The sequence below is a fragment of the Microcaecilia unicolor genome, chromosome 5 (genome assembly GCF_901765095.1).
Source record: "Microcaecilia unicolor chromosome 5, aMicUni1.1, whole genome shotgun sequence".
NCBI classification, from domain to species: Eukaryota; Metazoa; Chordata; class Amphibia; order Gymnophiona; family Siphonopidae; genus Microcaecilia; species Microcaecilia unicolor.
In genome coordinates, this window is record NC_044035.1 from 216311723 (window position 1) to 216339287 (window position 27565).

General features: G+C 45.0%; 1 protein-coding gene across 5 annotated transcripts in view; it reads right to left on the minus strand.

Annotated features, from left to right (window-relative positions):
- The window catches only part of TRAPPC10 (trafficking protein particle complex 10), a 485548-nt gene that overhangs the window by 48470 nt on the left and 409513 nt on the right, over positions 1-27565 (minus strand). The window lies entirely within an intron of this gene.

The following is a 27565-nucleotide window of genomic DNA, read 5'->3' on the forward strand; positions in this document are numbered from 1 at the left end:
ATAAGTAATGACACACTGGGAAAAGACCAAGGGTCCATCGAGCCCAGCATCCTGTCCACGACAGCGGCCAATCCAGGCCAAGGGCACCTGGCAAGCTTCCCAAACGTACAAACATTCTATACATGTTATTCCTGGAATTGTGGATTTTTCCCAAGTCCATTTAGTAGTGGTTTATGGACTTGTCCTTTAGGAAACCGTCTAACCCCTTTTAAAACTCTGTTAAGCTAACCGCCTTCACCACGTTCTCCGGCACAAATTCCAGAATTTAATTATGCGTTGGGTGAAGAAAAGTTTTCTCCGATTTGTTTTAAATTTACTACACTGTAGTTTCATCGCATGCCCCCTAGTCCTAGTATTTTTGGAAAGCGTGAATAGACGCTTCACATCCACCTGTTCCACTCCACTCATTATTTTATATACCTCTATCATGTCTCCCCTCAGCCGTCTCTTCTCCAAGCTGAAAAGCCCTAGCCTGCTTAGTCTTTCTTCATAGGGAAGTTGTCCCATCCCTGCTATCATTTTAGTTGCCCTTCGCTGCACCTTTTCCAATTCTACTATATTACCACATATGTCACTGACAGAGCCCGGTGTGGATGCTGCCCAGCGTTCTAGATTTTTCAGAAGATTTTGGCAGCTCTGACCATGCATGTGCATAAACTTTCCTGCCTGCCTCAGTCAAGAAGGACCAGCAGTTGACTTCTTAAAGATTAGAAAATACAACTCCTAGAGGTGGGAGGGTATGTATTAATATGTGTCCTGCTGTTCTCGGAGAACACCTGCTATAGGTCAGTAACTTCACTTTCTCCGAAGACACACAGGACATCAGTAATACCACATATGGGAATCAATAGCTACTAGGCTCAAAGAAAATAACAAACTGTCAACAGGAAAGGCCAATCAGAAACCAATCAAACTGAACTGTAAATGAAACTTTGTGAAGGTGCAGCCTGGAACAGAACAGAATGGACAGAAGAGGGTGGAGATGGATTCTAGAACCTGAACAAATTCTTCAGGTCTGTCTGCCCAAACTGGTGGTTGCATTGGGTTTCCTGCTCAAGGCAGTAGTGTGATGTGAATATGTGGACTGATGACCATGTTGCAGCTCTGCAAATATCCTTAATGGAGACTGACTTCAATTTGGCTACCGACACAGCCATGGATCTGATGTTGTGAGCCATGACATGACGCTCAAGATTCAGCTCAGGCTGGATATTAATGAAGGAGATGTAATCTGTCAGCCAGTTGGATAAAGTATGTTTACTGATGGCTGCGCATTCACCAGAATGGACATGGGGTTTTGGAAAGAACACTGGCAGAACAACTGACTGGATAAAACGGAACTCCAACACTACCTTAAGAAGGAACTCAGGATGTAAGGTGGTATCAGTTACTAGGACCTGAAATTCACTGACTCTGCATACATAAGTGACCACCACCAAAAACAAAACCTTCCAGGTCAGCTACTTCAGGTGGTAAATGTCAAGTGGCTCACAAGGAGATTTCATCAGCAGGGTGAGGATGACACTGAGGTCCCATGATTGATAGAGGTTTGAGTGGGGGGTTTGACAAAAGCAAAACTCTCATAAAATAAACTAGAGGCTGTACAGAGATGGGCTTACCCTCTACACTGTGATGGTAAATGACAGTTGCACTGAGATGAACTCTTAGTTGGTTTTTAAGCCAAACTCAGAAAAGTGTAGAAGGTATTCAAGCAGTTTTTATGTAGGGCAGGAAAAAGGAACTAAGGCCTTGCCCTCAAACCAGATGGCAAATCTCTTCCAGTTAAAATTGTCAGACTTCCTAGTGGAATCTCTCCTAGAAAACTGGGCATCCAAATGGCAGATGACGTTTAATGTGAGCAAGTGAAAAGTGATGCATGTGAGAAAGAGGAACCCAAACTACAGTTACGTGATGCAAGGTTCAACATTAGGAGTCACCAATCAGAAAAGGGATCTAGGTGTCATCGTTGATGATAAGTTGAAGCCCTCTGCTCAGTGTGTGGTGGCAGCTAAAAAAAACCAAATAGAATGTTAGGTATTATTAGGAAAGTAACAAAAATGAGGATGTGATAATGCCTTTGCATAGCTCCATGGTGTGACCGCACCTCAAATATTGTGTGCAATTCTGGTCACCACATCTCAAAAAAGAAATAGTGGAATTAGAAAAGGTACAGAGAAGGGCAACGATAAAGGGGATGGAACGACTTCCTTATGAGGAAAGGCTAAAATGGCTAGGGCTCTTCAGCTTGGAGAAAAGATGGCTGAGAGGAGATATGATAGAAGTCTATAAAATAATAATGAGTGGAGTGGAATGGGTAGAAGTGAATCACTTGTTTACACTTTCCAAAAACACTAGGCCTAGGGGGCACACAATGAAGCTACAAAGCAGTAAATTTAAAACAAATCGGAGAAAATATTTCTTCACTCAATGTGTAATTAAACGCTGGAATTCCTTGGCAGAAAACGTAGTAAAAGCAGTTAGCTTAGCTGGGTTTAAAAAAGGTTTGGATAGCTTCCTAAAAGAAAAGTCCATAAGCCACTATTAAGATGGACTGGGGGAAAATCCACTTCTTATTTCTAGGACAAGCAGCATAAAATGTATTATACACTTTTGGGATCTTGCCAGGTACTTGCAATCTGGATTGGCCACTATTGGAAGCAGGATGCTGGCCTTGATGGACCTTCGGTCTGTCCCACTATGACAACACTTATGCCATAAGTAATGCCATACTGGGAAAGACCAAAGGTCCATCAAACCCAGCATCCTGTTTCCAACATTGGCCAATTCAGGTTACAAATACCTGACAAGATCCCAAAAAAGTAAAAAACATTTTATATTGCTTATTTTATTTATTTGTAACATTTGTATCCCGCATTTTCCCACACATTAGCAGGCTCAATGTGGCTTACAAAATAGCATAATGGTGGACGCCAAGTACGGTAGGTTATAAACAAATATAACTAGAAAAAAAGGATCAGATAAGGCAGGGGTAAATGGGTACAATAAGGGACAAGGAAACAAGAAATAAAATATATGGCATTTAAGTAGAATCAATTGGGTAGGCCCTACAAAACAGATAGGTCTTTAAAGTTCGCTTGAAAATTTGATGGTGCCTTTTCTAATTCCACTATCTTTTTTGAGATGCGGCGACCAGAATTGAACACAATATTTGGGGTGCGGTCGCACCATGGAGCAATACAAAGGCATTATAACATCCTCATTTTTGTTTTCCATTCCTTTCCTAATAATACCTAACATTTGCTTTCTTAGCCGCAGCAGCACACTGAGCAGAAGGTTTCAACGTATCATCAACGACGACACCTAGATCCCTTTCTTGGTCTGTGACTCCTAACGTGGAACCTTGCATGACATGGCTATAATTTGGGTTCCTCTTTCCCACATGCATCACTTTGCACTTGCTCGCATTAAACGTCATCTGCCATTTAGACGCCCAGTCTTGTAAGGTCCTCTTGTAATTTTTCACAATCCTCCCGCGAATTAACGACTTTGAATAACTTTGTGTCATCAGCAAATTTAATTACCTCACTAGTTACTCCCATCTCTAGGTCATTTATAAATATGTTAAAAAGCAGCGGTCCCAGCACAGACCCCTGGGGAACCCCACTAACTACCTTTCTCCATGGAGAATACTGACCATTTATCCTTACTCTCTGTTTTCTATCTTTTAACCAGTTTTTAATCCACAATAGAACACTACCTCCTATCCCATGACTCTCCAACTTCCTCTGGAGTGTTTCATGAGGTACTTTGTCAAACGCCTTCTGAAAATCCTGATACACAATATCAACCGGCTCACCTTTATCCACATGTTTGTTCACCCCTTCAAAGAAATGTAGTAGATTGGTGAGGCAAGATTTCCCTTCACTAAATCCATGTTGACTTTGTCTCATTAATCCATGCTTTTGAATATGCTCTGTAATTTTCTTCTTAATAATAGTCTCTACCATTTTGCCCGGCACCGATGTCAGACTCACTGGTCTATAATTTCCCGGATCTCCTCTGGAACCTTTTTAAAAATTGGCATTACATTGGCCACCCTCCAATCTTCCAGTACCACGCTCAATTTTAAGGATTTAAAATTATATATTACTAACAATAGCTCCACACGCTCATTTTTCAGTTCTATCGGTACTCTAGGATGAATACCATCCGGTTCAGGAGATTTGCTATTCTTGTTTGTAGAACTGCCCCATTACATCCTCCAGGTTTACAGAGAATTCATTAAGTTTCTCCGACTCGTCAGCTTCGAATACCATTTCTGGCACCGGTATCCCACCCAAATCTTCCTCGGTGAAGACCGAAACAAAGAATTAATTTAATCTCTCCGTTACAGCTTAGTCTTGCCTGATCGCCCCCTTTTATTCCTCGGTCATCTAGCGGTCCAGTCGATTCTTTTGCTGGCTTCCTGCTTTTAATATACCAAAAAAATTTTTTACTATGTGTTTTTGCCTCCAACGCATCGGGTAACTATAATTCGAATTATTCTTCCCAATGTGCACCACTTTGCATTTGCTCACATTAAATTTCATCAGCCATTTGGATGCCCAGTCTTCCAGTTTCAAGGTCTTCCTGCAACTTTTCACAGTCCACATTTGTCCGAATGAGAACCCAGAAGTTGCAAGGGGCCACACTGCTTGTTTTCTCTGTCCTGCCAGAAGGAATGATCATATTACTCCATTACTATTTAAGTTATACTGGTTGCCAGTAAGTTACCGTATATACTTTAAAATCCTTTGTCCATCACACAAAGACTTTTACCTGGGTATTCTGCTTTGTCTTCTCTGATGATTCCATACACACAGAATCATGTACTTCACTCAATAGATGCTTGTTGTCTGGCCTTGTCTCAGCTAAGAAGAGTATATTATGAGTCAATGATGACGTTTGCCTTTCTCTTCCTGGCTCCAAAGCTATGGCATGACCTGCCCCACTGATTAGGTTGGCATTCTCCTTTACTAAATTAAGTCCTAACTTCATTATTTTCAACTTGCATTTGGCAACTCTCACTCGACAACTGGTTAGGGTGGTGTGAACTGTAGATGGAGATGACAGCTGTGCATCCTTGTACAACTGACTACTTGTAAGCATGATGTACAGTGGTGGAAATAAGTATTTGATCCCTTGCTGATTTTGTAAGTTTGCCCACTGACAAAGACATGAGCAGCCCATAATTGAAGGGTAGGTTATTGGTAACAGTGAGAGATAGCACATCACAAATTAAATCCGGAAAATCACATTGTGGAAAGTATATGAATTTATTTGCATTCTGCAGAGGGAAATAAGTATTTGATCCCCCACCAACCAGTAAGAGATCTGGCCCCTACAGACCAGGTAGATGCTCCAAATCAACTCGTTACCTGCATGACAGACAGCTGTCGGCAATGGTCACCTGTATGAAAGACACCTGTCCACAGACTCAGTGAATCAGTCAGACTCTAACCTCTACAAAATGGCCAAGAGCAAGGAGCTGTCTAAGGATGTCAGGGACAAGATCATACACCTGCACAAGGCTGGAATGGGCTACAAAACCATCAGTAAGACGCTGGGCGAGAAGGAGACAACTGTTGGTGCCATAGTAAGAAAATGGAAGAAGTACAAAATGACTGTCAATCGACAAAGATCTGGGGCTCCACGCAAAATCTCACCTCGTGGGGTATCCTTGATCATGAGGAAGGTTAGAAATCAGCCTACAACTACAAGGGGGGAACTTGTCAATGATCTCAAGGCAGCTGGGACCACTGTCACCACGAAAACCATTGGTAACACATTACGACATAACGGATTGCAATCCTGCAGTGCCCGCAAGGTCCCCCTGCTCCGGAAGGCACATGTGACGGCCCGTCTGAAGTTTGCCAGTGAACACCTGGATGATGCCAAGAGTGATTGGGAGAAGGTGCTGTGGTCAGATGAGACAAAAATTGAGCTCTTTGGCATGAACTCAACTCGCCGTGTTTGGAGGAAGAGAAATGCTGCCTATGACCCAAAGAACACCGTCCCCACTGTCAAGCATGGAGGTGGAAATGTTATGTTTTGGGGGTGTTTCTCTGCTAAGGGCACAGGACTACTTCACCGCATCAATGGGAGAATGGATGGGGCCATGTACCGTACAATTCTGAGTGACAACCTCCTTCCCTCCGCCAGGGCCTTAAAAATGGGTCGTGGCTGGGTCTTCCAGCACGACAATGACCCAAAACATACAGCCAAGGCAACAAAGGAGTGGCTCAGGAAGAAGCACATTAGGGTCATGGAGTGGCCTAGCCAGTCACCAGACCTTAATCCCATTGAAAACTTATGGAGGGAGCTGAAGCTGCGAGTTGCCAAGCGACAGCCCAGAACTCTTAATGATTTAGAGATGATCTGCAAAGAGGAGTGGACCAAAATTCCTCCTGACATGTGTGCAAACCTCATCATCAACTACAGAAGACGTCTGACCGCTGTGCTTGCCAACAAGGGTTTTGCCACCAAGTATTAGGTCTTGTTTGCCAGAGGGATTAAATACTTATTTCCCTCTGCAGAATGCAAATAAATTCATATACTTTCCACAATGTGATTTTCCGGATTTAATTTGTGATGTGCTATCTCTCACTGTTACCAATAACCTACCCTTCAATTATGGGCTGCTCATGTCTTTGTCAGTGGGCAAACTTACAAAATCAGCAAGGGATCAAATACTTATTTCCACCACTGTATGTGACTACTATACTATTGATTATGCCATTCTTTTTCTGATTGTTTTCCTTAATTGTTGATTTTATTGTAAACTGCTGTGATCTGTTGTATTAGTAATGGTGATATATCAAGCATGTAATTAAACAAACACCGTGAGTTTCTCCTGAACCACTGGCTCTAGGCCTGAAACACACAGCCAAGTTTGCGCATGCCTAAGACAGAGACCCCGGATCCCACATCAAAACCATCATAGATTGGGAAACATTGATCTACAATGCTATGCAGTGTCTGCATTGCGGATCTGTCAGGGACGTCACCCATATGTGGTAACAATGATGTCCTGCATATCCTCGGTGAATATTCTTTTCCCAAAGCTGAATTTAATCTTGTTGAACTGGTTTGCTCTATGGGTAGCATCAAAACCTCTCTGTAGGCAGAAGATAACCTCCACAAATCATGATGTTCCAAACTGCCAACACTATGGTAAGTTGTTGAAAAGAAAGGGCCAATATAGATGATATAAAATGGAGACCTTAAAATCTTTTCCAGAATCAGCCACTCCCCTTCCTTCCCTGAAGACCCATAAAAAAAATGGAGAGGCAGAGGACAAGCACAGGTGACAGGACACGGACAATGGATGCCTCCTGGGCATTCCCTCTAAAAATAGGAGACCAGACCCTTAACACCATATACTCTGGTACAGGCATCCTCAGTGCAGAAGACAGCAATAACCTAATCTTATATTTTTGCAGAATAAAAAGCTTGGCATATGGTAATTACTAACAAGTTTAGATCACTTTGGAATTGGTGGAAATGTACTTGACTGGTTTAAAGGCTTTCTGACCACCAGGTCATACCAAGTTAAATCTAATACAAATATATCATCATCATCATGGAAATCAGACTGTGGAGTTCCCCAAGGTTCACCTCTATCACCAATACTCTTCAACATTTTAGTGATCCCATTGGCCAAGTCCCTATCGAATAATGGTCTCCATCCATTCATCTATGCTGATGATGTTACAATCTATATCCCTTTTAAACAAGATTTATCAGAAATCTTCAACGATATAAAAAATGGATTGAACATCATGCACTCTTGGGCCAACTCATTTCAATTGAAGCTGAACACCGATAAAACGCATTGCCTTATCCTCTCATCCCAGTACAATTATAAACCCACAACTTTATTCACTCCAGAGCATTCCCTTCCCATCTCTGATAGTCTCAAAATACTAGGTGTCATTATTGATAGAAATCTTACACGAGTCCCAAGTCAGCTCCACCATAAAGAAAATGTTTCATTCAATGTGGAAACTCAAGCGTTTAAAACCTTTCTTCCCAAGAGATGTTTTCCGCAATCTAATTCAATCAATGGTATTAAGCCACGTTGATTACTGCAATAGAATCTATGCAGGATGTAAGGAACAACTCACAAGGAAACTTCAAATGGCACAAAACACAGCAGCCAGATTGATATTTGGTAAGACACGATTCCAAAGTGCCACACCACTCTGTGAACTATTGCACTGGCTTCCTATCAAAGAACGCATCTCTTTCAAAATCTGCACCTTAATCCATAAGATTATCTATGGAGTAGCCCCAGATTACATGATTGACCTAATCATAGTAACATAGTAGATGACGGCAGAAAAAGACCTGCACGGTCCATCCAGTCTGCCCAAGAAGATAAATTCATATGTGCTACTTTTTTTATTTGTACTGTCCTCTTCAGTGCACAGACCGTATAAGTCTGGCCAGCCCTATCCCCGCCTCCCAACCACCAACCCCGTCTCCCAACCACCAGCTCTGGCACAGACCGTATAAGTCTGCCCAGCACTATCCCTGCCACCCACCACCGGCTCTGGCACAGACCGTATAAGTCTGCCCAGCACTATCCCCGCCGCCCAACCACCAGCCCCGGCACAGACCGTATAAGTCTGCCCAGCACTAGTTCCGCCTCCCAAACACCAGCCCCAGCACAGACCGTATATGTCTGCCCACACTAGCCCCGCCTCCCAACCACCAGCTCTGCCACCCATTCTAGGCTAAGCTCCTGAGGATCCCTTTCTTCTGCACAGGATTCCTTTATGTTTATCCCACGCATGTTTGAATTCCGTTACCATTTTCATCTCCACCACCTCCCGCGGGAGGGCATTCCAAGCATCCACCACCCTCTCCGTGAAAAAATACTTCCTGACATTCTTCTTGAGTCTGCCCCCCTTCAATCTCATTTCATGCCCTCTCGTTCTACCGCCTTCCCATCTCCGGAAAAGGTTCGTTTGCGGATTAATACCTTTCAAATATTTGAACGTCTGTATCATATCACCCCTGTTCCTCCTTTCCTCCAGGGTATACATGTTCAGGTCCGCAAGTCTCTCCTCATACGTCTTGTAACGCAAATCCCATACCATCCTCGTAGCTTTTCTTTGCACCGCTTCAATTCTTTTTACATCCTTAGCAAGATACGGCCTCCAAAACTGAACACAATACTCCAGGTGGGGCCTCACCAACGACTTGTACAGGGGCATCAACACCTCTTTTCTTCTGCTGGTCACACCTCTCTCTATACAGCCTAGTAACCTTCTAGTCCATTCACTAAAGCAGAGAAAGGATCTAAGGATTTCCTCTCATGTCAAATTATAAACCTCTTCTATTTGAAACCACCTCCTTAGACAGCCTAAGCTACAGAATCCTATCCATCTTGAATATGTAGGCTAAAAGAATTAATGACTGGATATTAGGATATTTTAAGAAGCCCAATTCTAAGCTATTAGGCTTGTAGAAGATATTTATGGGGGGGGGGGGGGGGGGGGGTTAATGGACATTTACAGCAAGAAAGGAAACCATAAGTTGCTGATTAAGTTCCTAAACCCAAAGATATGCACCTAAACCCTTAGAAAATTCTAAGATCTCAATCTCCCAATTAGAAATAGTACCAGTTCATCACGATCTTACCTGAATCTCCATTACCCAAATTGCAAAGGACTAAAATACAAGACAACCCATGCGTCCAACTTCTCTTACATAGGCACGCGCCTGTGGAACGCATTGCCACAAGTGGTGGAAACTACTTATGATTACCTAAAATTCAGAAAGTCATTAAAGACTCACCTATTCGGAAGGGTATATCTGAATGACCCAACTTAAATGACTCAACCCTGCAACTTCACTATTAAAGATCGTATTGGACATTAATGAACTCTTTTACCTCAACCCAACTTAACTGAATCTTATCTTCCCTATCCCAATACAACATTTTGTACCTATCCCATACCGGATTTGGCGAATGCCTTTACGGTATTGTGTAAGCCACATTGAGCCTGCAAATATGTGAGAAAATGTGGGATACAAATGTAACAAATAATAATAATAATGCAGAGATTCTTGAGCAGAGACCCACATCTATTAAAAGATCATTCTTTAGAAAATGGAAGGAGGATTCAAATGAAGATAATGGGAAACAGCAAAAGAAATGAAAGTCAAATTCAAAGCACAGGTAAGGAAGGAAAAGAGAGGCTTTGAAAAGAAGCTTCCCTCCGAGGAAGAAACATATATTAAAAACTTTTGAAGCAAGAAACCGGAAAAAAATCGGTTGAAACACTACATGATTGAGGGGTAAAAGGAGAACTCAGGAGAGAATTCTTTGCGTCAATCTACTGTTGGAGGAATACCCATACCAGAAATGGTATTTAATGGTGGTAAGTCGGAGGAACTGAAACAAATCTCTGTAAACAGAGAAATTTACAGGCTAAAGAATTGCAAATTACCTGGACTGAATAGTATACACCCCAAAGTATTGATAGAATTAAAAAATGAAATTGCAGACTTATTATTAATAATTTCTAACTTATCTGTAAAATCAAGTGTTATACTTGAAGACTGGCCAACCTAACACCAATTTATAAAAAAGGTTCCAGAAGTACTAGACGGTGAGCCTGATTTAATTTAATTTCTCATTTATAACTTATTGCTCAAGGAAGAGTACAATAAGAATTTTAACTGAGGGTTACAAAAAAAAAAAAAAAAAAACCTCCTTAACAAAAGATCTTGTCACTACAAAACTAAACTCAATACTGCCTTGTTACAATTTGCTGGATGAAAGTTAAAAGTAATCTTAGCAAAATGTATAATCACATCAGTATAACAATATAGAACCACAAAATCATAATCACATTAATGTAAATAGTATAAAATAATCTGATTTACTGCATACACTAATGCTTCTTAAACAGCCATGTCTTCAGAGCTTGATGAAATTTCTCATATAACTGCCTGAAATTCGTTGCCAGAGAATGTGGTAAAGGAAGTAAGTTTAGCGGGGTTTAAAAAAGGTTTGGATAGTATCCTAAAAGAAAAGTCCATAAGCTATTATTGAGATGGACTTGGGGGAAATACATTGCTTATTTCTAGGATAAGCAGCATAAAATGTATTGTACTGTTTGGGGATCTTACCAGGTACTTGTAACCCTGGATTGGCCACCCTTTGAAACAGGATGCTGGGTTTGATGGATCTTCGATCTGTCCCAGTATGGCAATGCTTATGTTCTTATGAGTGTAAATATAGAGATAAAATGTTCAACAATTTTGATCTAGTACCATCTATACTTCTTTTTATTTCCAAAAAGATTAATTTGTTTAGCAGAAGGAAGAGTAACTTTCCACTGATCTTCAGAATGTAAACTTTGTTTAGGGATATACCAAGATACCCAAGATGTCATATAAGGTGGTGTTAACCTATACAGGATCTTGAAAAGAAATAGACGTTTAAATTCTGCTCTCACTTGACTCAGTAACCAATGTAATGTGATTAAATATAAAGTCGATCTATCCTATCTGGAGCCTCCAAAAAATCAATTTAGCTGTGACATTTTGAAAAACTTGTAGTCTGGAAATTTGAAAATTAGGTAATCCAATGAAAGCATTATTGCAGTAATCCAAAGTAGACAGGATTACTGTTTTACCTGCTATCTAAAAGATATTGTTCTTTTACGTATGACCTGATGTGTTTAGTATGTCACAATTTACTAAAGATTTATTTTACTAAAATATTTAAACGAGCATTCATGGTCAAATATGAATCCAAATAGACTCCTATAAGCTTAATCTCTTCATATAAAACCATTTTCATTCCCACTATAATTAGAAAAATAGTTGGTTCAATGCATTTTTAAAAATCTACTACCCATAAGATTTTAGCTTTTTCTTGGTCCAATTTCGCCTTTTTGACTTGTCCACAAAAAAAAACAACCCATAGTTAAAAAACTATATCCATTGTTTGGTAAGTAAATTCTAATGAATTTCTGTAAGGGAAGAACACCACTAATATCTGACCCAAAGATTGAAGGTACACATTAAATAATGTGAGAGCCAAACTGATAGAGCTTATTAAAAAGAACAAAATTACTAAACATGCACAAAGGCATGCATTAATGGGACAAAACCAATATAGCCATAGTCATGGGAAATTCTGCTCACCAATCTGCTATATTTTTTGAAGGTAGCAAGAGGACCTCATCAGACTGGGAGACTGGATAGCAAATGGCAAATGAAATTTAGGGAGGAAGTTATCAATGTGGCCTACTGTTAAGTCAGGTTATTCTACCAAATGTTGGAAAGCTCCACTCCAACCCATCCAAACCTATTCAGCCATGATTACTCATTTTTTAATTCCATTATTGAGATGAAAATGGTAATGGAATTCAAAAATTTGTGGGATAAATACAAAGGAATCCTGTTTAGAAGGAATGGATCCAAAGAGTCTTAGCGGAGATTAGATGGCAACACCAGTAACTGAGAAACAATGCCAGTGCTGGGCAGACTTCTATGGTCTCTGCTCTGATCGTGGCTGGAAAGATTCAGCTTCAGAACTTGGAAAACAAGGCCAGTGCTGGACAGACTTCTATATCTGTGCCCTGATTGTGGCTGAATAGATTTAGATGGGTTGGAGTGGAGCTTTTCAGGTACTTTGATGACAACTTCTGAAGTTTTAGAACAAGGACCATGCCAGGCAGATTTCTAAGGTCAATGCCCTGAAAATGGCAAGGACAAATCAAGATCGGGTATACATATGAAGTATCACATCAAACCTTATGTAATGAGTTTATCTTGTTGGGCAGACAGGATGGACCGTACAGGTCTTTATCTGCTGTCATCTACTAAGTTACTATATTTTAGCAGAGGGAATCACCACTCAGAAAAATGATTTAGTTGTCATCTCTGACATGTTGAAATCCTCTCCTTGGTGTGCAATGGTGGCCAAGAAGGCAAATAGAACATTAGGAATTATTAGGAAAGGAATGGAGAATAAAACAAATAATATTATAATGTTTTTGTATCACTTCATGGTGCAACTACATCTCGAATATTGTGTGCAATTCTGGTCTTCACATCTCAAAAAAAGATATAGCAGAACTAGAAACGGTACAGAGCAGGATGATCAAACTGATGATAATTAATTTTTTATGCTTCAGGGTCTTTTGGGGATGTGAATAGTCAACTGGAGTATTGAATGAACTTGGCTAAAACTGATATATTATGGACTGGGCATACTGATTTACCTGCACAGTTAACTACTATTGATTATTTGAATTCTTCTATAAAGGTTGTAACAGAGGTGAAACATTATGGGTATTTCTTTCATCTTTATTAATATTGGAAACTTAAGTCAGCTGTGTTGTGAGCAAGACTTGGGTTAAACTGAAGATGGTTTGGCAGTTGCATCCTAATCTACATACCCAAGACTTTTGTACAGTAGTACATTTTAGGTTAATTTAGGTTTATGATTCTTGATGATATATCACCTTTCCACTGTACAACCAAAGTGGTTTACATATTACATGCCACTGTTTTAAGTCATCTTGATTAGTGTAATGCCTTTTACTTGGGTCTTTCTAAAATGGTGGTAAAGAAATTGCAAAGAATACGGAATATTGGTGCTTGTATGATTACATATAAGAAGTTTTGGGATAGAGCAACAACTTACTTTATAGCCTTTACCTATAAAACCTAGGGTTCTTTTAAAGTGCTATATATAGTACCTAAAGTCCTGCATGGGATAGAGGGTCAGAGGCACAAAACTTAACGAGCCATTAACGAGCAAGTAGTAAACCCTGGCATGCACTAATGGCTTCTCCCAGCCATTTTCCGATCACGGTAGCAGCTAACGAAAACAGAATGCAGATGAGCAAATTAGTATTATAATGTGTAGAAACCGTATTGTAATGAGATGCACTACCATTTTCCGATTCCCTTACCGTGGAAACTCCTAACGGGAGGTCTGCACCTCCCGTTGGGGCTGCTGTGAGGGAATCGGAAAGAAAAAAAGAACATCCAAGTGCTCGTCAGGGACGTCTAACATGAGCTGGACGTCTTCCTGCAGCTTTTGTGATGGGCGTCCCTTCTTGGACATGTTTTTCTTATATGCAATTAGGAAGGACTTCTCTGAAGAAGAAAAAAAAAAAAAGGACGTCCCTGTTTTTCTTACCTGCCTAAACTGACCACAAGCACAGTTCTCTCAACAGTCCCCTCCAAGGTTGTTTTCAGCTTGTGCCCCCCCCCACAAGATCAGAATGTGCGAGGACGTCCAAATCAAAAATTTTTGGATGTCCCTCCCTCCAGGTCTCTCTCAGCCAATCACAGCGCGTTTAGCTGTTACCAGTATTAGCTAAATGCGCTGGGATTGGCTGAGAGAGACCTGGAGGGACATCCAAAAAGTTTTGACTTGGACGTCCTTGCACGTCCTGATTCTGTGTGTGTATGTGGGGGGGGGGGGGGGGGGGGGGGGGGGGGGGGGGGGAGGGAGAAGGTAAAATTATGTATAATCATACCTGATAATTTTCTTTCCATTAATCATAGCTGATCAATCCATAGACTGGTGGGTTGTGTCCATCTACCAGCAGGTGGAGATAGAGAGCAAACTTTTGCCTCCCTATATGTGGTCATGTGCTGCCGGAAACTCCCCAGTATGTCGATATCAAAGCTCCATCCGCAGGACTCAGCACTTAGAGAATTACACCCACGAAGGGACACTCTGCCCAGCTCACCACCGCCGAAACGGGGGAGGGGAATTAACCCAGCTCATCCCCACACAAGTGGGGGAGGGGAATCCGTCCAGCTCATCCCCGCGGAGCGGGGGAGGGACACCACACCCGCCGATGCGGGGGGATCTGGCTTATCCTGCAACCGCAACCGCGGGAGGAGCTGACTGACCCTAACACCGCCGAAGCGGGAGGGGTACAAAGCTGCCCTACAGCCGCACGAAGCGGGAGGGAGTGCCGGCAGAATTTTAAGTCTCAATCCAGCCCCGTAAAACGGAGGGGAGAGGAATGCAGCAGCTCACTGTAACACAAACTCGTCTTAACTCTTGAAAAATCCAAGTGAAAAAACTTGAACACGAAGTCTTTCTGAAGTAACTGAAGACTAAACTTGAACCTGAAATGCAACCAGAATAAAACAGTACAGATATCTGGGAGGGGCTATGGATTGATCAGCTATGATTAATGGAAAGAAAATTATCAGGTATGATTATACATAATTTTACCTTCCATATCATCAAGCTGATCAATCCATAGACTGGTGGGATGTACCGAAGCAGTACTCACCCAGGGCGGGACATTGAAATCCCTGACCTCAACACTGAAGCTCCAAACCGGGCCTCCGCCCGTGCAGCCACAGTCAAACGGTAATGCTTGGAGAATGTATGAGCCGAAGCCCAAGTTGCCGCCTTGCATATCTCTTCCAAGGAGACGGATCCGGCCTCTGCCATCGAGGCCGCCTGAGCTCTCGTGGAGTGAGCCTTCAGCTGGATAGGCGGCACCTTCCCCGCGGCCACATAAGCCGCTGCAATGGCTTCCTTGACCCATCTTGCCACTGTAGGCTTAGCAGCCTGCAGACCTTTACGAGGACCTGCAAACAGGACAAACAGATGATCCGATTTCCGGAAATCATTGGTCACTTCCAAGTATCTGATGATGACTCGTCTCACATCCAGATATTTAAGAGCAGAGTACTCCTCTGGGTAGTCCTCCCTACGAAAGGAAGGGAGACAGAGCTGCTGATTCACATGGAAGCGAGAAACAATCTTGGGCAGAAAGGAAGGCACTGTGCGAATAGTCACTCCTGCCTCAGTGAACTGCAGAAAAGGCTCTCGACATGAGAGCGCCTGGAGCTCGGAAACTCTTCTGGCTGAAGTGATAGCCACCAAAAAGACTGCTTTCAACGTCAGGTCTTTCAGAGATGCCCTCGACAAGGGTTCAAAAGGCGGCTTCTGCAATGCTCTTAGCACCAGGTTGAGATTCCACGCAGGCACCACTGAGTGCAGAGGAGGGCGCAGGTGATTAACTCCCTTGAGAAAGCGCACCACATCTGGCTGTGAAGCCAGGGAAGCACCCTTCAGGCGGCCCCTGAAGCAAGCCAGAGCCGCTACCTGGACTTTAAGGGAACTGAGCGATAGGCCTTTCTCCAGACCTTCTTGCAGGAACGCCAACACTGAAGAAATTGGAGCAGTGAAGGGAGAAAGTGAGCCTGCTTCACACCACGCTGCAAAGATACGCCAAACCCTGGCGTAAGCAGTAGAAGTAGAGCGCTTCCTCGCTCTCAGCATAGTGGCGATGACCTTGTCTGAGAAGCCCTTCTTCCTCAGACGCTGCCGCTCAATAGCCAGGCCGTAAGACCAAAGGGGGAGGGATCCTCCATCACCACGGGACCCTGATGTAACAGGCCCTGCTCCACTGGCAGCCGCAGAGGATCGTCGACTGAGAGCCTGATCAAGTCCGCATACCAGGGACGCCTGGGCCAATCCGGACCCACCAGGATTACCCTGCCGGGATGCTTTGCCACCCGGTCTAGCACCCTGCCCAACATGGGCCAGGGCGGGAACACATAGAGAAGCTCTTGTGTCGGCCACTGTTGGAGAAGAGCATCTACTCCCAGGGATCGAGGGTCCCGTCCTCTGCTGAAAAAAGCGCGGCACTTGGCAATTGGCCGATGACGCCATCAGATCTAGGCTCGGCTGGCCCCAGCGCTTCGTGATGTCCAAGAACGCCTGAGCAGATAGCTGCCACTCTCCGGGCTCCAAGGTATGGCGACTGAGAAAGTCCGCCTTGACATTCATGACTCCGGCAATGTGGGCCGCTGAAAGCTGCTCCAGGTTCGCTTCCGCCCACTGGCAAAGATTCATAGCCTCCTTGGCTAGAGGGGCGCTCTTGGTACCTCCCTGGCGGTTGACATAGGCCACAGCCGTGGCATTGTCCGACAGGACCCGTACAGGCTTCAACACCAGTACCGGGATGAACTCCAAAAGCGCCAACCGAATGGCTCTGAGTTCCAGGAGGTTGATAGACCACTTTGCCTCTGCAGGAGACCAGAGCCCCTGCGCTGTCCTTCCCAAGCAGTGGGCTCCCCAGCCCGACAACGAGGCGTCCGTCGTGACGACAATCCACTCTGGGGTCACCAGAGGCATTCCCGCAGATAACTTGTCTGTCTGCATCCACCAGCTCAGCGCCTTGCGCACTGCTGGGTCCAAGGGAAGGCGCACAGCATAATCCTCCGACATCGGAGTCCAGCGCTGCAGCAAAGAGTGTTGAAGTGGTCTCATATGAGCCCTGGCCCAGGGCACAACTTCCATCGTGGCCGTCATAGAGCCCAACAGCTGCACATAGTCCCAAGCCCGAAGGGGAGAGGCTACTAGGAACTGGTCCACCTGAGCCTGAAGTTTGACAATCCGATTGTCTGGCAGGAACACTCTGCCCACTTGGGTGTCGAATCGAACTCCCAGGTACTCCAGGGACTGAGTCGGGCGCAGCTGGCTCTGCTCCCAGTTGATGATCCATCCCAGGGAGCTCAAAAGAGCAACTACCCGGTCCACAGCTTTGCCGCACTCTGCATAAGAGGGGGCTCGGATCAACCAGTCGTCCAGATAAGGATGGACTTGTACCCCTTCCTTTCGTAGGAAGGCCGCGATGACCACCATTACTTTGGAAAAGGTCCGCGGAGCAGTAGCCAACCCGAAAGGGAGGGCTCTGAACTGGAAGTGTCGTCCCAGGACTGCAAAACGCAGAAAGCGTTGATGAGGAGGCCAGATGGGAATATGTAGGTACGCTTCCTTGATGTCCAAGGATGCCAGGAACTCTCCTGCCTTCACTGCCGCTATAACAGAGCGGAGAGTCTCCATGCGAAAGTGCCGCACTTTCAAGGCCCGATTGACCCCTTTGAGGTCGAGGATAGGCCGGACAGAACCTCCTTTCTTTGGTACCACAAAGTAAATGGAGTAACGTCCCTTGCCAAGCTGACTTTCTGGCACCGGAACGACCGCGCCCAGGCGGATCAGATTGTCCAAGGTCTGCTGCACTGCCACAGCTTTGACCGGAGACTTGCAGGGAGAGAGTACAAACCCGTCTTTTAAGGGTCGGCAGAACTCTTGTTTGTAGCCGTCTCTGATGACTTCCAGCACCCACGCGTCTGAAGTTATTGCGGTCCACTCGCCCAGAAACGAGGACAGCCGTCCTCCAATCTGCACTGGGGCGTGGACCAAGACCCCGTCATTGGGTACGAGACCCTGGGGGAGGACCGGAGGGAGCACCTCCGGGACGGCGGTCTCTGCGAAAGGAATGCTGCTTGGGGGAGAAATTCCTCTTAAAGGAAGAGGGGGCAGAAAAACCCGACCTGCCCGGGCGGTACCGACGGGCTTCCTGAAACCGTCCTCTGGAGGTACCGGGACGAGCACTAGCCCGAGCCCTGACCTCTGGTAACTTCTTGCCCTTAGACGTGCCGAGATCGGTCACGATTTTGTCCAGCTCAACCCCAAAGAGCAGCTTGCCTTTAAAAGGCAATCTAGCCAGGCGGGATTTAGAGGCGTGGTCAGCAGACCAATGTTTCAGCCAAAGCCACCGCCGCGCAGAGACTGTCTGAGCCATGCCTTTAGCTGAGGCTCTCAAGACATCATACAGCAAGTCTGCCAAATAGGCTAAGCCCGATTCCAGGGCCGGCCAATCAGCCCTCAAGGAATGATCCGAGGGGGAAGCCCGCTGTACCATAGTCAGGCACGCCCTGGCCACATAGGAGCCGCAAACTGAGGCCTGCAAATTTAAAGCAGCCGCCTCAAAGGACGACCTTAAGGCCGCCTCCAATCTTCTGTCTTGGGCGTCCTTTAGGGCTGTGCCACCTTCCACCGGCAACGCCGTTTTCTTAGTCACCGCAGTGATCAAAGAATCCACGGTAGGCCACAGATAGGCCTCACGTTCACTCACAGCCAAAGGATAGAGGCGGGACATAGCCCTAGCCACTTTAAGGCTCGCTTCTGGGACATCCCATTGAGCCGAGATTAAGGTGTGCATGGCATCATGCACGTGGAAGGTTCTAGGCGGGCGCTTCGTCCCCAGCATAATGGCAGAGCCAACAGGGGCTGAGGGAGAGACGTCCTCCGGAGAGGAAATCTTCAAAGTGTCCATGGCCTGTAACAACAGGTTGGGCAAATCCTCTGGGCTAAAAAGCCGCGCTGCAGAGGGGTCATCCGCTCCATCCAAGCGGGGATCCGTCTCCTCCAAGGAATCCGCAAAGGACCGTTGGGAGACCTCAGACACGCTGCCCTCATCTACATCGGAGGAGACAAAGTCCTCCAAGGCCTGGGAATCAACCCGAGGGCGTTACCTCTGGGAACCTCAACCTCTTTACCAGACGAGGGAGCAGGGGCAGCGTTGTGCATGAGGAAGGCCTGATGCAGCAGCAAAACAAACTCGGGGAGAAACCCCCCAAACTGTGCACTTCCGCAGCCTGGGCAACAGCCCTAGACGCACCCTCAACCGGCGCTCTCAATAGCGGGGGAGAGACATGCTGCGCATCCAAAATGGCGTCCGGCGCGAAACTCCGCGAAGGAGCCGCGCGGAAAGAACGGCTCTTAACTTTAGCCGCTTCTGTGCCGTCGCCCAAATTAAGGGCGTTCATGGCATTAATGTCTCCAACCTCAAGGGCGGCCCAAGAAGAAGCCGTCCGAGCCGCGTGGCCGGCCAAGATGGCGGAGGCGAGGAGCGGGGGATGGGCGTTTATGGCGGGAAAAACCGCCACGCCGGAGGAAGGACCGGGACATTCATCGGTCACGAAACCGTCACCCAACAAGGGCGAATCAGGCTTTAAGACCCCCGCATCCCCTCTAGAAGCGCTCAAGCGACCCGGGGAGCGACCCTTTGCGCCCTCGCCCTCCGACGCCATATGCCACGAGGAGAAGAATCGGGGAACCCCCTGCCCGCTATAAAAGGTAAAAATTACCTGCTGTCCGCTCCGAGTTGTAACGACCTGGTGTCCCAGTGAGTAGCTGCAATAGACGCTTCAATAAACGTCGAGATAAACGCCTTTAAAGACGTTCAAAATTTTTTTTTTTTTTTTTTAACGGAGCCAGCGGGAGGGGGGAGAAAAGGAGGGACCTGGCACCACCAGGTTTGCACTTGCTCAAAAGAGCCCTCAACCCCAGGCACTCAACAAAACCTAAAAATTAGGCTTGGAGGCCTAGCCAGAGCTGCTGCTGTGTGTGACCACCACCTGCTGAGATAGAGAACATACTGGGGAGTTTCCGGCAGCACATGACCACATATAGGGAGGCAAAAGTTTGCTCTCTATCTCCACCTGCTGGTAGATGGACACAACCCACCAGTCTATGGATTGATCAGCTTGATGATATGGAACGCAAGCTGAAAACCTAGGGTTCTTTTGGAGGGGACTGTTGAGAGAACTGTGCTTGTGGTCAGTTCAGGCAGGTAAGAAAAACAGGGACGTCCTTTTTTTTTTCTCTTCAGAGAAGTCCTCCTCCTGATACTTTTTGGATGTCCCTCCCTTCAGGTCTCTATCAGCCAATCCCAGCGCGTTTAGCTGTTACCAGTATCAGCTAAACGCGCTGGGATTGGCTGACAGAGACCTGGAGGGAGGGACGTCCAAAAAGTTTTGATTTGGATGTCCTCGCATGTTCCGATCCTGGCGGGGGGGGGCACAAGCTGAAAGCATTGCAGGTAGGAAAAACACGTTCAAGAAGGACGCCCATCACAAAAGCTGCAGGAAGACGTCCAGCTCGTTGTTAGACATCCCTGACTAGCACGTGGATGGTTTTTTTTTCTTCACAGAAGTCCTTCCTGATTGCCTGATGTAAGCCTGCCTTTAACATGCAAAGAAGTAAACAATGGAAATGTTACACAAGCGAAGAGCAGTAGCACTTAAATTAACTGGGGCTCTTTTCAGCACTGTTTCTCTTCTGAGGTTCAGGCTGCTGACAAGTTTCCTGCTCGTCAGGGACGTCCTCTTTTTTTTTGTTGTTTTTTGAGTGAGGGACGTCCATAAAGGACGTCCTTGGCATGCGCAGAGCAGCCGGCATAACACTTGGTTGCTCTGCGCATGCTCCACCGGCCGACTGTTTACTGATGGAATAGAGAATGCAAGTGAGCTACAACGAGCAGCTCATTTGCATTCCTTTTCCTTGATGCATGCCCGTTCCTTACCGATTCGCTAAGGGAATCGGTAAGGGAAGGGCTTTAACGATTTTTTAGTGCATCTTGGCCACAGTCCCAGATGGTTACATATAATGTGTACAGGGCATTAGATCCCCAGCATGTGATTAAAAAACATTTTCCTATAATGACAGACTGTCCTCTAACTTGCATGTTCAGAATACTCTCAGCCAGTTGAAACAGGTCTTATTGTAACTTGTCTTTCGTTTGAAAATTACAAGCCCCTCACACATTAATGTAGAACGACTGGAACTTATGTTTGTGTTCAGTTTGCTTGTTATTCTACCTGTTAATGTGTACCAATGGAAGCAGAGATTTAATATGCGATCTTGGGATAATGTTTATACTAAGGTTAGAATATCTGATAATGTGGCATACCACCACAATGACCCACAGCTGTATCTGGTACATTTTTCAAAGGATGTCACTGAAACGTTTTGTGGTAAATCCTCTATTGAGACCACTGAGAAAGGCAAGGATACTGTAATAGAATTTAAAGTTGCCATATGTAGGCATGACAGTGGTAATCAGGTATCATTACTAAACAAAAGGTGTTATGTTTCTGAGCCAAAACTTTCTGCTGTCAATACATGGACAGTGTTAATGTCCTACTGGGACTCTGAGTCGGTCCATGCTGAAGTGGGAATGCAGGAAGAATCATGTAGGCACTCCTTGAACTCCATTCAAGAGCTAACTGATCTCTTGAATCAGGAGTACCTGTTAACTGAGAGAAGGCACAAGTGGTAGATTATCACTACAACGTGTATAAGCATGTTTTGTTAAGTGACAACTTGCTACCACTTCTGGCATGACGGGAGGGGGGAAGCAAAAATAAAAATGTAACATTACTAATATACTAACCCTCTTTCATGTCATATTAACACTACCACTAGGTGGTCCCAGGACTAACCAAGTAATACCCTGTAGTGTTGTGTTGTTAAAGACAGTGTCTTGTCCTTTGTGAGTTTGTTAAGTGTACACTGTCCAACTAGTTGCTCAATAATTTTTGAAAGCAACATTTTGTCCTTTCATGTAAAAGTAATGTTTGGGCCTGGGGTACCCCATTTCTAATTTAAATTCTGCCATAAGCGTGTGCTGATTGGTCTTCTTTTTGGCGTTGGCATTGAAATAAACCATGGTTTGCTTTTACTGATAGCCATAGTATTTGTGTTTGCCTTGGCAACAGAGGAAGGTTTAACAGACTCCTTCCATTCTGGCTTTGTAAATAATTTCTCTGCAGCTGCTAATTTTGAAAACTGAATTCAGTATCATGCTATAGCATTTCTTTTGTATTCTGTTGCCACATAAATGGGTATATGTGAAGTTTCAGCGGTGTGCTGGTAAGAATAAAGCATTTGTCCCCACCTATCATTTAATTAAACCATATCTTGGTTAATTTAAAGTTGCCTCTAAAGTCCAATAGGGGGCAGCAAAGTGTTGCTTTCAGAGCAAATCTTTGGTTTATTACTTTCAATGCTACATTAAAAACAAACAAAACTGAAACACTGCCTCCCAGGCATTTAGCTACAGTTATGCCCAATTTTAAAAGGGAAAGGAATAACAGTTTTGTTTCACATAGCATATTACTGTCCAAATTGTTAAGGATGACAGTATGTGGCTCACCTTGAGATACGGCTGAGAAGTGTGTGAGAAAATCCAAATGGGTAAATAAATACATAAACAGTGCTGTGTTTGAAATAGGCTATGTCAATATGCTGTAGCATTTCTGTATTGCTATCAAAGGTTAAACTGTGAAAACACCATAATCTGTTACATGAGAATTAACTTTAACATTGCAAGAATTATTTTCTTAACCCCAACATCCATTCAGTTTATTATTTGTATTTCCATCAAAAGGAAACTTTGCAAAGAAAGAAATACCATCATGTTCCTTATAAGCATGCATCTCAGTATTACTGGGATCAACCTTAACCCTAATCTTCCTTAAGTGACAACCGCTTCACAACTCTTATAACTGATCTGGTGGTTCAGAAGTCATTTTGGGCACAGGGTCTAACTCCTTTCAGTTTAGGGCTAATAAATCATTCTACTGTTTTTCCTTCTTTTACAGTGATACCAGGCCAAATACTAGAGTATTCATGACCCAGCAAAGAAGTAATTAACCAGTAGCATTTATCATCTTGATGTCTTGTTCCAAGCAGGTGCTAAAGGTTTGACAAAGTGCAGAAAGTGAAGAAGTGGAAAGGGGGATGTGTGAGAGAAAAGCATAATTCTCCCAATGGCTCTAAGATGGACTTTTTTGGATGTATGTACAACCATAATTCTATAAAGTCATGGATTTGATATACTGCCTTTCTGTGATACAATTAAAGCAGTTTATATTTATTACTAGTAAAAAAAGGCCCGTTTCTGACACAAATGAAACGGGCGCTAGCAAGGTTTTCCTCGGAGTGTGTATGTTTGGGAGAGTGTATGTGAGAGTGAGTGTTTGAGAGTCAGAGTGAAAGTGTGAGTCCAATCCATGCTCCTCTGTTACCTGGCCCCTCCATTCATCCCTATCCAGCAATTTCGCTGTCTCCCTGAGGCCTGCCCTGCAATCCATATGCATCCATGGCCATCTGTGCCCTCCATTCATCCCTATCCAGCAATTCCCCTCTCCCTGAGTCCTGCCCTTCCAATCCATGCCCATCCATGCTCATCTGTCACCTGGCCCCTCCATTTTTCCGTATCCAGCATTTCCCCTCTCTGCCTGAGGCCTGTCCTGCAATCCATATCCATCCATGGCCATCTGTCCCCTCCATTCATCCCTATCCAGCAATTCCCCTCTCCCTGAGTCCTGCCCTTCCAATCCATGCTCCTCTGTCACCTGGCCCCTCCATTCATCCCTATCCAGCAATTCCCCTCTCTGCCTGAGGCCTGCCCTGCAATCCATATGCATCCATGGCCATCTGTGCCCTCCATTCATCCCTATCCAGCAATTCCCCTCTCCCTGAGTCCTGCCCTTCCAATACATGCCCATCCATGCTCCTCTGTCACCTGGCCCCTCCATTCATCCCTATCCAGCAATTCCCCTCTCTGCCTGAGGCCTGCCCTGCAATCCATATGCATCCATGGCCATCTGTGCCCTCCATTCATCCCTATCCAGCAATTCCCCTCTCCCTGAGTCCTGCCCTTCCAATACATGCCCATCCATGCTCATCTGTCACCTGGCCCCTCCATTTTTCCGTATCCAGCATTTCCCCTCTCTGCCTGAGGCCTGTCCTGCAATCCATATCCATCCATGGCCATCTGTCCCCTCCATTCATCCCTATTCAGCAATTCCCGTCTCCCTGAGTCTTGCCCTTCGAATCCATGCCCATCCATGCTCATCTGTCACCTGGCCCCTCTATTTCTCCCTATCCAGCATTTCCCCTCTCTGCCTGAGGCCTGTCCTGCAATCCATATCCATCCATGGCCATCTGTCCCCTCCATTCATCCCTATCCAGCAATTCCCGTCTCCCTGAGTCTTGCCCTTCGAATCCATGCCCATCCATGCTCATCTGTCACCTGGCCCCTCCATTTTTCCCTATCCAGCAATTGCCCTCTCTCCCTGAGGCCTGCCCTGCAATCCATTTCCATCCATGGCCATCTGTCCCCTGTATTCATCCCTATCCAGCAATTTCCCTCTGTCCCTGAGTCCTGCCCTCCCAATCCATGCCCATCCATGCTCCTCTGTCCCCTGCCCCCTCCATTCATCCCTTTCCAGCAATTGCCCTCTCTTCCTGAGCCCTGCCATCCCAATCCATGCCCCTCTGTCCCCTGCTGCCTCCATTCATCCTTTTGCAGCAAGTCCCCTGTCTCCCTTTCATGACCCCCCCTTGCATCCATGCTTCTCTCTCTCCCATGTCCCAGCCTGGGCCGCCCTCTTCTCCCCCCCTCCCCCCTTCGCATCCATGCTGTCGTTTCTCCCCTGCCCTCCCGCTCCCATTGTTGTTGTTTAGTGGCCACCCTCTTCTCTCCCCCCAACATGGTTTTTTTTTTTCTTGTTTTTAAATTTACCTCCGTGGCAGCGAAGCGTCAGGGAAGGAGGCGGCGCTCTCGACGTCTAGCCTTCCCTTCGCTGTGTTCCGCCTTCTTTTGACGTCATCCTTGACGTCAGAAGAAGGCGGAACACAGCGAAGGGAAGGCTAGACGTCGAGAGCGCCGCCTCCTTCCCTGACACTTCGCTGCCGAGCGTTGCGATTGGTTGAGTGTCATTGCTCCGCCCTCGACGTCATCACGTTTGACGCGTGGGCGGGGCAGACACAATGCGATCTCACCCCCTTCACTTTAGAATGTTGGCTAACAGAGGCTTCATTAGAACGTTGGAGGTGCGTTTTATATAGAGAGATATGCAGGTACTTTCTCTGTTCCTAATGGGCTCACAATCTAAATTTTTGTACCTGGGGCAATGAAGGGTTAAGTGGCATTATGTGAAAAAATGTCCCAATTCAAACTTGGACGACTTATCGAAATTGCCCCTCCACATGTTTTAAAATGTATCCTTGCTCTGATTAAAGTGATTTCTAGGTTTTAGGCTAGGCTTTCTATTATGTGAGGGGTCTGGTGAATATTTACATTTTATGTTTGCTATTGGATGCTTTTTTTTTCTTGGGGGGGGGGGGGGTTGTGAATAGTATTTATATTTAATGTGTGTTTAGTATGTGTGAAAATATATTATTTTGTATATGTATACTTATAATGTGTGTATGTGTGTATCTCAGTTTTGTATGTTTGTGTGTTTTCTGCATGTGTGCGTATGTTTAACTTTGTGGACTGGTATGTCTCTGCATGTTCATATGTATACACGTGTCTGTGCATATAAGCTTGCATGTGCATTTGTGCATTTATATATGTATTGGTTCTCTGTATGTCTGTGACCAGGAGAGAAGATGAAAGGAGAGGACTGTATAAAAAGTGTAGTTCAATAATTGCTATGTTGCTATGAATCAGCGATTGTACGTGGCAGTTATTGGAACTGCTTCCCCCATTTTGGAGACAGCTTCAATTCTCATCCATCTCCAAAAAACTTCATTTCTACAGCACAGGGCTCAACAACTCCCTTTCTGTGGCTACATTAGCTTTCCAGTCCCCACCACACACAGAGCTTACTCATTGGCTGGATGCTATTCACAGTCTCTAAGACTAAAAGTTGACTTCCAGCAATGTGCCTCCACAACTTTTCCATTGGCTTGATCCTACCCAATGTCTCTGCTACTAGTCACCCTGGAAACAGGCAGGGCAGGATCACTCACAAGCAGTAATGCCATCATGTCTATCTACTATGCCATTTCAATATATTTTATACTCAATATATATATTGGTGTATAAAATATATACCCAATATATTTTATACACCAGATCCTTATTATGTCAATACCTTTATCTACTCTCTATATATAAAAGGCACCACCAACGTTCTAAATGAAGCCTCCAGCCGGAAGTGTGAAGCGGTAGAGATATCCGGTTTCCCCATGAGTGTCTGCCCCGCCCCGCCCTCGCTCTCTCTGTAACACAAACAGTGAAGGAAAACACAGCACAGCATGAAATCGCTCTCTCTGTAACAGTGAAGGTCTCGGAGGAGGGAGGGGAGAGAGGGCAGATGCCCTCACTCTCTCTGTAACACAAACAAACAGCAGGAAACTTAACACTGAAGGACTCAGAGGGAGAAGGGGACAGAGAGCAGAGGGGACAGACAGCACAGGGGAAGGGAGAAAGGGCAGAAGGCAGGGACACACACACTCCCACATGCACACTCTGAAGAAAACCTTGCTAGCCCCCGTTTCATTTGCATCAGAAACAGGGCTTTTTTTTTTTTACTAGTGTCACATATTCAAACTCTCCAAACTTATTCTCCAGAATTCTGGCATTTGCATTGAAACACCTGAATGTATTTTCATCCTTTTTCACAACTCACTTTTTAGCAATTGATGTAGGTAAATTGTAATCAGCCTTTTCCATATTCTCATTATAAAGATTCTCTAATTTCCCTTTTATACTGGCAGCCTTTACAGATATCCTGCTCTGAACAAAATGCTCTTGAGTGTCTGTCAGTTTTCTTCTATTCTAGTTTACAGCTGTTCTATCTCCATTTCAATTGCCAATACCAGTCGCCTGGTACCACTTTAAGATGGTGTCTATCCTGCCAAAATAAACTTTCTTCTTCCCTAAAATTACCCAAACTAATCTAAAGTCCTCCTTCCTGTTTCACTGTCTCATTCACTCATTCAGACCGTGGCACTCAGTTTGTCTCTGTAGTCCTGTACATGGAACTGTAAACATTTCTGAGTGTTCTGGGTTTTAGTTTCCTTCCTAGCATCCTAAGTTTAGCTGCCAGCATCTACTAATGTCATTGGTATCTGGACACTCTCTAGAAGTCCACCTTGGCATTAAATGACAAGGAAGGT